Source organism: Mytilus galloprovincialis, chromosome 13, assembly GCF_965363235.1.
Source record: "Mytilus galloprovincialis chromosome 13, xbMytGall1.hap1.1, whole genome shotgun sequence".
NCBI classification, from domain to species: Eukaryota; Metazoa; Mollusca; class Bivalvia; order Mytilida; family Mytilidae; genus Mytilus; species Mytilus galloprovincialis.
In genome coordinates this window covers 56,185,170-56,195,165 of record NC_134850.1, presented here as the reverse complement: position 1 = coordinate 56,195,165, position 9,996 = coordinate 56,185,170, and the positions used below count along the sequence as shown (strand labels likewise).

The 9,996-nt window shown below is 33.7% G+C and overlaps 1 long non-coding RNA gene across 1 annotated transcript; it reads right to left on the bottom strand.

Moving 5' to 3' along the window:
• Positions 1–4,183: 4,183 nt before the first annotated feature.
• Positions 4,184–7,885, bottom strand: LOC143056438 (uncharacterized). The gene is made up of 3 exons (XR_012972340.1): positions 7,767–7,885; positions 6,656–6,922; positions 4,184–4,373 (listed from the first exon to the last, which is right to left on the bottom strand). It is a non-coding gene; the product is annotated as an uncharacterized LOC143056438 (long non-coding RNA).
• Between the last annotated feature and the right edge of the window lie 2,111 nt (positions 7,886–9,996).

Genomic DNA, 9,996 nt, shown 5'->3' with positions numbered 1-9,996 from the left:
TGATTCTGTAAACTGCTGAAGAGAACTTTCAGCAAATCCCTCTGGACATCCGTCTTGTGATTTTAGCATCGAAAACGGCTCAGCAGGCCAACGATTATAAAACACTTGACTTTCTGTGAAAAATTAAATATAAAAACATTTCTTTTAATATTTTTCAAAATCATGGTCATATAGAATAATATCGATTCACTCTGATCAATGTGGATAATTTGCTTCTTATTTAGGGAAACCTCACCAAGAATTATGATATCAAATGCAGATTTATGTGCAGGTTAAAAATAAACATGTTTAAAAATGATAGGAAAACAATGTAGGACTAGTTGCTATCAACACAGTGAAATGTCTGCTAGATCTTTTTCACTTTACAGGAGAATACCCTTTCTTAATCTACTTTTAACATATCTTTTAAAAATTGTAAAATGTTGAAATTAAATTAAAGAGTATGTACATAAAGTGTTTGTATCTTATATAACAATATTCTACTATAAAATATAACCTTACCGAAGTTTTCTGGTGTATAATAACAGTAGAAAAATTTAAAGTGGCGAAAGGCCGCCTTGATACGCGGGTGATAGCCACCCCTGTAGGCGACTTTGAGGTCAAGATTCTTCACTTTGAAATACTGTACTGTAGATTTCATACCTAGAAATATAAAAAAAAACATACTAGTACTATATTTATAACAAATCGTTGATAAATTGTGATAGTTATTATGTTTCTTAAATTAATATCTTATAATTTACAGACACGGCTTCCTCATTTAAACTTATACCTCGAATTTGACATACACAGTCATATCAGTACCGGAATCTATATATGACAAACTCGACGATTTTAATTTTGAAATTATCAATTTCGCTTAACTTAGTAGCAATATACCAGCTTCACCTACATATATGATATAGATTTCCAAATTTATTCGGTATTCCAGAGCTTGCAGCTCCTACTAAGACTTTGTAAAACGTCACCAAGTGTCTGAGCAAAAAGCTGATGAACCAGAAGTTTGTCAAAGAAAGTCTCGTTCGTTTTGTAAAACCAGTTCACCGAAAGGTACCAATACCTTGTTGATAAATATTCCGTATATACTTCACAAATAATACACTTACTGACGTTGTCTATTATCTTAGTTTCATGTTTTGTGTTCTTTTATTTGTCTTTCATGTCTTTATCAATATTACTTTTACTGTTTGGTCTGGTATTTTTTATATCCATTTGACGTGGCTCTGTTTTTATGCATCCCGTCATTGTGTTGTTTTTATTATCTTTCATGTTTGCTTATGTGATTTGTCCGTGTGACTCTATGTGTTCTTTGTTATTGTTCTATCGTATTGTTTTTGTATTCTTGTGTTTCATATTTGCTAATGTTTTGTTTATAAGGTCTTTTGCGTTTCGTTGATACATAATGACGAAAATAAGTAGAAAAAACAATAAGCATATAGACAAGCAGTAAGATGGACAACATGGACAAGGTAAACTTCTAATTTAAATTGTGCAAGATATACATAAAAGATCTAGACTATATTTTTTTCCTAATTTGAACGACCAAATTATTTTATATCTCTAACTGAGTGACATCAAACGCGCGATTCTTCGTCAGAGTTAATGTTAATCTAACCATTTGGTCCCAGTATTTAAAACTTTCAATTCTTTATGGGTGGATTTAAAATACATAAATAACTAGAGGCTCTTAAGAGCCTGTGTCGCTCACCTTGGTCTATGTGCATATTAAACAAAGGACACAGATGGATTCATGACAAAATTGTGTTTTTGGTGATGGTGATGTTTGTAGATCTTACGGTACTGAACATTCTTGCTTCTTACAATAATCACTATTTATAATGAACTTGGCCCATTAGTTACAGAGGAAAATATTTTGCTAAAATTTACAAAAATTAACAAAATTAATGAAAATTATTAAAAATTGACTATAAAGGGCAATAACTCCACAAGGGGTCAACTTACCATTTTGGTCATGTTGACCTATTTGTGGATCTTACTTTGCTGAACATTATTACTGTATACAGTTTATCTCTATCTATAATAATATTCCGATAAAGAACCGAAAACCGCAAAATTTCCTTAAAAATTACCAATTCAGGGGCAGCAACCCAACAGCCGGTTGTCGGATTTATCTGAAAATTTCAGGGTAGATAGATGTTGACTTGCAAAACAATTTAACCCCATGTCTGATTGCTCTTAATGCTTTGATTTCAGAGTTATAAGCCAAAATCTACATTTTACCCCTATGTTCTATTTTTAGCCATGGCGGCCATCTTGGTTGGTTGGCTGGGTCACCGCACACATTTTTTAACCATATTGGTCAAGTTGACTTATTTGTAGATCTAACTTTGCTGAACATTATTGCTGTTTACAGTTTATCTCTATCTATAATAATATTCAAGATAATAGCCAAAAAAACGCAAAATTTCCTTAAAATTGCCAATTCAGGGGCAGCAACCCAACAGCCAGTTGTCTGATTAGTCTGAAAATTTAGAGCAGATAGATCTTGACCTGAGTAACAATTTTACCCATGTCAGATTTGCTCTAAATGCCTCGGTGTCAGAGTTATAAGCCAAAATCTACATTTTACCCCTATGTTCTATTTTTAGCCATGTCGGCCATCTTGGTTGTAATGCCGGGTCACCGGACACATTTTTTAAACTAGATACCTCAATAATGATTGTGGCTAAGTTTGGTTAAATTTGGCCCAGTAGTTTCAGAGGAGAAGATTTTTGTAAAAGTTAACAGACGACGACGACGACGGACGACGGACGCAAAGTGATGAGAAAAGCTCACTTGGCCCTTCGGGCCATGTGAGCTAAAAATGCAAAAATAAGAATGTGGTTGTTAAATTTTTATTGATGCCTTCTTTGTGTTTCTTTGTTTAATATTTTTCTGTTTTAATTGTAATTAAGATTATAACACAATGTTGTCTGTTGTACTCCTAGGTTAGACATTTTCGCCCATCATTTCTGTTTGTTTTATTCACGCATCGTTGTCGATGTAGTGGGGTTTGACAAGGCTGTCGTGCAAGTGAAAGGTTTAGCGCTATAACAAAATGTTCAATCCACCATTTTCTACATGAGAAGATGTCTGTACCAAGTCAGGAATATGACAGTTTTAAATCATTCGTTTGGTATGTTTTAGCTAGTGGTTTTGCTATTTGATTTAGGACTTTCTGTTTTGAATTTTCCTCGGAGTTCAGTATTTTTTGTGATTTTACTTTTTTATGGTAAAACAATGAATAACTAGATGCAAATGTGAACGCCAATTTTTAAGGCAATCTTAAAATCAGAGAATTTATACCTGATTTAACTATGTTAAAAGTACTGCTATATCAGAAATGACAATAAGCATATAATTGGATCAATATCTTCATGGTTATATGAATACAAGATTGACAAATTGAAAACTAGATATAAGAAAAACAAGAAAAGTATTGTTTACTGTCACTTACCATAACATTGAAGAAAGGCTAAAGATACCAAAAGGGTATTTCAAATACGTAAGTTGAAGTTAAACTGGCAAAGTCGTTGCAATATAAGACGATCAACAGTATAACAAAATACAGTATAATGTGAAAAATAATTGATATATGTTTTTGTTTCATCTTATATGCACCTATACTTTTAATAAATATATTGGTAGCATATCGAATAGTTATCAAAGGCACTAGGGTTATAATTTGATACGCAAGACGTGCGCTTCGTCTACGTATCACTTAACGTTTAGATAAAAAAAAGTCATAAAGCCAAGAAAAGAACAAACTTGATGAGCATTGTGGTCCCAAAATTCAAATACATTGTGCCAAATGCATCTTAGGTAATCGTTGCATGGGATAAGAAAGTCATTAGTATATCTAATAATTCATACTGTAGCAAACAGTGAAATTTATAAAAATGACAATATAGTTGATATTCGTGCCAACAACAAAGTGCATGCTACTGGGCTAGTGATATCCTCGGGACGAAACGTTAACTAACCAGTGGCGTAAATTGTTATCAAAGGTACCGGGCTTATAATTTGATACGCCATACGCGCGTTTGGTCTACATAAGACGCATCAGTGACGTTCAGATAAAAACAAATAGAAAGACAAAACGAGTACAGATTTGAAAAGCATTCCAAAAAATTGCCAAATGCGGAAAAGTCAAAAGTAAGATGACCTACCATGTACGGCTTGACATCCATAGAAAGTTTTCTGGAAGAGTATAAACGGTTCCTTGTTTGGTAAATAGAGAGGTTTAGCTAATCGATCATCGGACCGACAGCAAAACTGCCATAGTACATCTTTCTCGTACTCTCCGTCAGGTTGAAACCCATCTGTAACTGGGTTATCTAGTGTGTCTATCCTTGCAGCTCCACTGGTAAATCCTGTCATTTTGAAGAAGTGACAGTTCAAAATATATTGCTTAACATACTAGCAAAAGTTTCTTTGCTTGATTTATAAAGCAAAAAACCTAGAGGGAAACATGTTTATCACGCAATATGATATATCGCGTTCAAAAACTCATAAACACAGATGAAGAGGATACAGCAAGAATTTTTGCATAGATGCATAAAAATAGGTTACTCATGTTCCCCAACGTTCAGAGAAAAATATATCTCTTCACAATTCCGTCCTAACATTCAAAATAATATCATCGCTTTTTATGTAGAAGTATTCAAATTGTATTAAAATTAAAATGTTTTCATCAAAACAAGATAGTAAAAAACAAAATAATCATTCGACTGATTTTAGCTATTTAAAACGAAAATGCATATTTTTTTTAATTAAAGTACTAATGCTATTTGGAATGCTCGCGTCACACTGTCCCGATTTTTATATACGATGGACACCCGAATGCGAAAATTGTAAGTTCATACGAAGGTTAACCGAAGACGGGTATTTCAGCTTCATATCTCAGCCTAAACCTACACGATGGATCACGAAGGCTACACGATGGATTACGAAGGCTACACGATGGATTACGATGATGGCACGATGGCCATACGATGTCTAAAAGACGTCGTAGATAAAATTGTTATGGACACTCTAGAACCAAAATGCTCAAAACTTGGTATGGTGTTACTCGTTAAGAATATCTTAAGCGCTATTGACTTTAAAGTTCAAAGGTCAAGGTCACAGTGGCAGTTGTAAAACAAGGCAATATCACCCTTGTGGACACTCTAAAACCAATATGCTTCAAAAGATTTTAACCACATTTGGTATATTGTTCCTCCTTGTAAGGATCTGACATTTTTTTACGTTCAAGACCAAAGGTCAAGATCATGCAATGGACTTTTTTTTCTCCTTGAAATAACATAATACACAGGAAATTGGTTGCTCATTTTTTTACCTTCTGGTTCTAAAGACAATATTAAAGGTATTTCCAGTTACTGAATGTTTTGGTTGATTTCTAAAAACATAGTTTATGTATCAAATATGTATATTCAATTTACCATTTTCTGCATGTGTCATATACAAATATAGTGTCCATATTTGTCCCCAATATGTTACATACGAGGGGATGCCACGCTCGGCATTGCCTTGTTTGAACTGCACTAGTCTGAATAATCATCCATAATTATGCCAATGTTTACATATCTATCTTAAAGGTAAGGTAATGGGTTCGTTGATCCCTTTTATTCAAAAAGAGCTCTTCCCAGGAGAATATCATAATAATATAGACAAAAGAAAGGATGTGGGAAAGCTATAAATGCGGCAAAATATGACATATAGAAAACAAAATGGTTATGAAGTAAACATTCGTGTCACAACATCTCAGACGATACATAAAAAAATCAGAATAATGAAGAAAAAGATGGTTTCCCTATATACGTGTACCTGCAGTGTTGGTGTACGAGGCGCGTTTATGATTTTCATTATGTTACTTGATATGACAAATTAACAAAAAATAATATTTACTTGTAAACGTAAATTCTGAGCCTGTAATAGCTGCTCTTCTTGTTCCATTTGAATTAATAGAAACAACGCTGTCGCCTTTCTTGTTCTCACAGAATCATATGATATGTGCTCCATGTTTTGTGAACGTCTTTCTTAACTGTCGTATAGACTGGCTAGTGCATATCGCGCATGGCACTTTAAATGTATTTTAGCGCAAAAATTAACTTACATTTAGCTGGATTTATTGCCGTCGTAGTTCCAGCTTGTCGCCTTCGTACTTTTATTCGATGGCAACACGACGGGATTACGAGGTCTTCACGAAGTCGTGTTGCCATCGTAAGACCTTCGAGTAGCTTCGTGATTCATTCGTGTAGACATCGTAATATCAAAACTGCCCGATGGAAACAATGGCAACACGAATGCAATACGATGTTCAAAGATGCATTCCCGGTGACATTACGATGGTGAGGATAGTAATACGAACTCAACACGAACCCTCAACATCGGACGCACCTTCGGAGATTTTTTAACAAGTTAAAAAATTTAGAACCCTTCCCGAAGTTGTCTCCGAAGGCTAGAAAAGTGGTCGATGGTTCTACGATGGTTAAAGGTGGCTCTACAAATAGCCCGATCTGGATACGATCAGTCCCGATTTTGAAAATTTCCATAATCGTGTTGACATCGGCGTAAAAATCGGGACAGTGTGACGCGGGCATTAATAAATGTTTAGACTGTTGAAACTATGTTAACTATTCAATAGATATCTTACCTGAAGGACAAGAATTGCCATGTTGATATATACAGTATTTCCCAGGTCCCCATTGGACACTTTCACCACCAACTGATGATTTCCTTGTACAAAAAGATTGTGTCAAAGATTGGCCATCTATTGTTATGAATGCGCCATGATTTATCGATTGACTGTTCCGAAGTGTTGTATATTTTATATTTCCCTCCACGAACCCTATAGGACAACCTGTCTTGGGTTTGAGAAGGGAGAAACCTTCCGAGGGCCAATTTTCTACAGCTGTTAAATCTACAAGCCAAATATTGGTTTTCATTAAATACATGAATATGTAAGAACATTGACAGTTTCATTGATTTGGCACCAATAAAGTCATTTGCTGTTACTTTTCAGTCATAACCTTTTCATTTCTTCTTTTAAATCCCGTGCGATTGATGGCAAGACTAAAGGGTAAGTAAAAAACTGTCATCATTATAACTGCTCTTGTTGTTATTTTCCTTGTCGATATCAGTATTTTTTAGAACCTTGTAACACGTTAACGGACTTTCACAGGCACCAAGCGACAAAATAAAGTTGAAAATGAAATAACATTATGAAACTTCGTGCGTACGAACCTGACAAGAACATTTCCGTTCGTTTTCCATCAGATATCAATTAAAATAAGTCGGATGAAGTAAAAATTGCCAATATAAGCCAATCAGATAAAAAAAGACAAAAAACATAATTTGACAAGAAAAGTACTAGTATGACGTTTTGCATATACATTTATATAATGATAATCACGAAGGTAGACATTTGATTTAAAAAGAATGTTTATTGTGAGCATTATGTCTGTTTTGTTCATGCATCGTTGTATATATAATGGAATTTGATGCGACTGTCATACAAGTGTGAGATTTAGCACTATAACACCAGGCTCAATCTACTATTTTTTTACATTTGAAAATGCCTGTACCAAGTCAGGAATAAGACAGATGTTGCCCATTCGTTTGATGTGTTTTATCATTTGATTTTGCCATTTGTATAGGGATTTTCCGTTTTGAATTTTCCTCGGAATTCAGAATGTTTGTGATTTTACTTTTTAAATAGTTCTAAAATCGTAAAGATATATAACTATATTGAATAGACAAGTCACCTGAATAGTATAATGAAGTACATCCTGAGTGTGGATCTAAACCATCTATACACCTACACTGGCATCGATCTCGTATTACTGTTAGATATCCCCAATTATCACATTGTAACTGAGAGTCCCCACAATGCAAAGCTACAAAGAACAAAAATATTTACATTTATCATTGATTGGGGCTTCTACCTATATGATGATCCTTGCTAAACTTGTGGTGGTGGGTTGCTATAAAATCAAATTATAATCAAATATGTTGTCTTCATATCGTGTGGTTACACTTGTTCTTACGGTACCAGTGGTGCATGACATATAAGGTTTTTGGTGTTTGTAAGAAAATGGAGTGGAAAAAAATAAAAATGAATAACCATTATTTTACTAGAATCTATTATTTATTTGAATACAGATTCATGCTGAATTGAGACATCTATCTCAAAATTGCGCATTTGATTGGCGACTTGAATCCAGTAAACATTAATTAATAATCAGGAGAACGAAAAGTGTCAACGAAAGTATGAATTTAAAATAGAAAGTTAGTCAAACTATACTGGCTCTGACATAATATGAAAAGAGGACTTTGAAAATACAAAAAAATCCACTACACACTGATTTAAAACTATATATTAACCCCACTTAATTCTGAGTCTGGTCTCAAATGCAACAGAAGGGTAAGAAGATCCTGTTCCACAAGTCGCATCTGTCATTTGTATAACGGTAAGTTCATATTGCAAAATGACAAACTATATGTTTCAATCACAAAGTTAAAACCAGACGGTCAAAGAAACTTAAATAAATTAGAATATCAAAATATTTAAATTATATGTCAGACTTTTTTAATCAGTGATAAACAAGTTGATTATATTCTATATCAATACGAAAATGTTACAGCTATGCAATACTAGTATTAAATGATTTTACCTTTACAATTATTAATGTCGTTGACAACTTCAAACATATAGTAGTCAGTAGGGTCGCCATTCAGTAGAATCAACTCATGGTCAGAATCCAGTACTTTCAGAGTATCTTGGTAATCAATGTGTCCATGCTGAGTGTACCACATGCAATAAATGAAATAAAGTAAGTACTTTGTATGTTATACTACTCTAATGTAAATCATGGTTGTCGATCGGATAAGAGTTCTTAGTTAATTTGAACAGACACATATAACATTAGTAGAAAATCTTACCTTACCTTAGGTTTTTCACTAACAACAAAGTAAAGTTTCCTAAAATCTTCAAGTGAGATACATAGATTGTTTTTAACTTCAAACACTGCAAACAGAACATTTTTCCTTCTGTTTGTTCGTTTGGTTTGATTGTTTGAGTTTCCCCTACTTCAATTAAATGAGTTCAGACGCTGGGAAAACCAAACATATCTCAAAATTGGCATGTTCGATCTAAATACAAATATTCCTGTTAATTGTTTTGTATTTAGCGGCGGTTGATCGCGTGATATTTTGTTTTTCCGTTGATAAACTGGTTAAGACAGTGGACTAAAATGTTGCAGGACTATATTTTTGTTCAGGTGATTTTAAGAAAATCTGCATTTTATTCTATTCATAAAATCAAAATATAAACATTGATGAATTTAACAAAACAAATCCTCCAAAAGGAAGACAATAATTTGATGTTTGGTAAGATCTATTCTATCTATTCAACTGTCATGGGAGCATATAATCTTTAGCTTTTATTTCACCCTTAAGCTTTAAACAAAAGAACTGTGTAGGATTTCTATTGGTATCCATCTGATGAATAGAATCTTTTTTCTGTTTTTTTTAATTCGTTCTTAAGCTATAATGTTACATCACTGTCCCAGGTTATGTGAGGGTTGGGACCCTGCTGACATGTTTAACCCCGCCAAATAATGTATGTGCCTGTCTGAAGTCTGTGATTCAGCGGTTGCCGTTTGTTGATGTGTTACATATAAATTAGGTCGTTAGTTTTCTCGTTTGAACTGTTATACATTTTTAATTTCGGGGCCTTTTATAGCTGACTATGCAGTATGGGCTTTGCTCATTGTTAAAGGTCATACAGTGACATATAGTTGTTTATTTGTGTGTCATTTGGTCTCTTTTGCAGAGTTGTCTCATTTGCAATTATACCACATCTTCTTTTTTATATAACTTATGAATATGTTCTACTTACAAATGCCCCATAATGCATCAATGAGGACAAATCGTATCTTCCATAAAATCGGATTAAATTTGAGGCTATTTTCTTAAAATTCTGTACATTTGTAG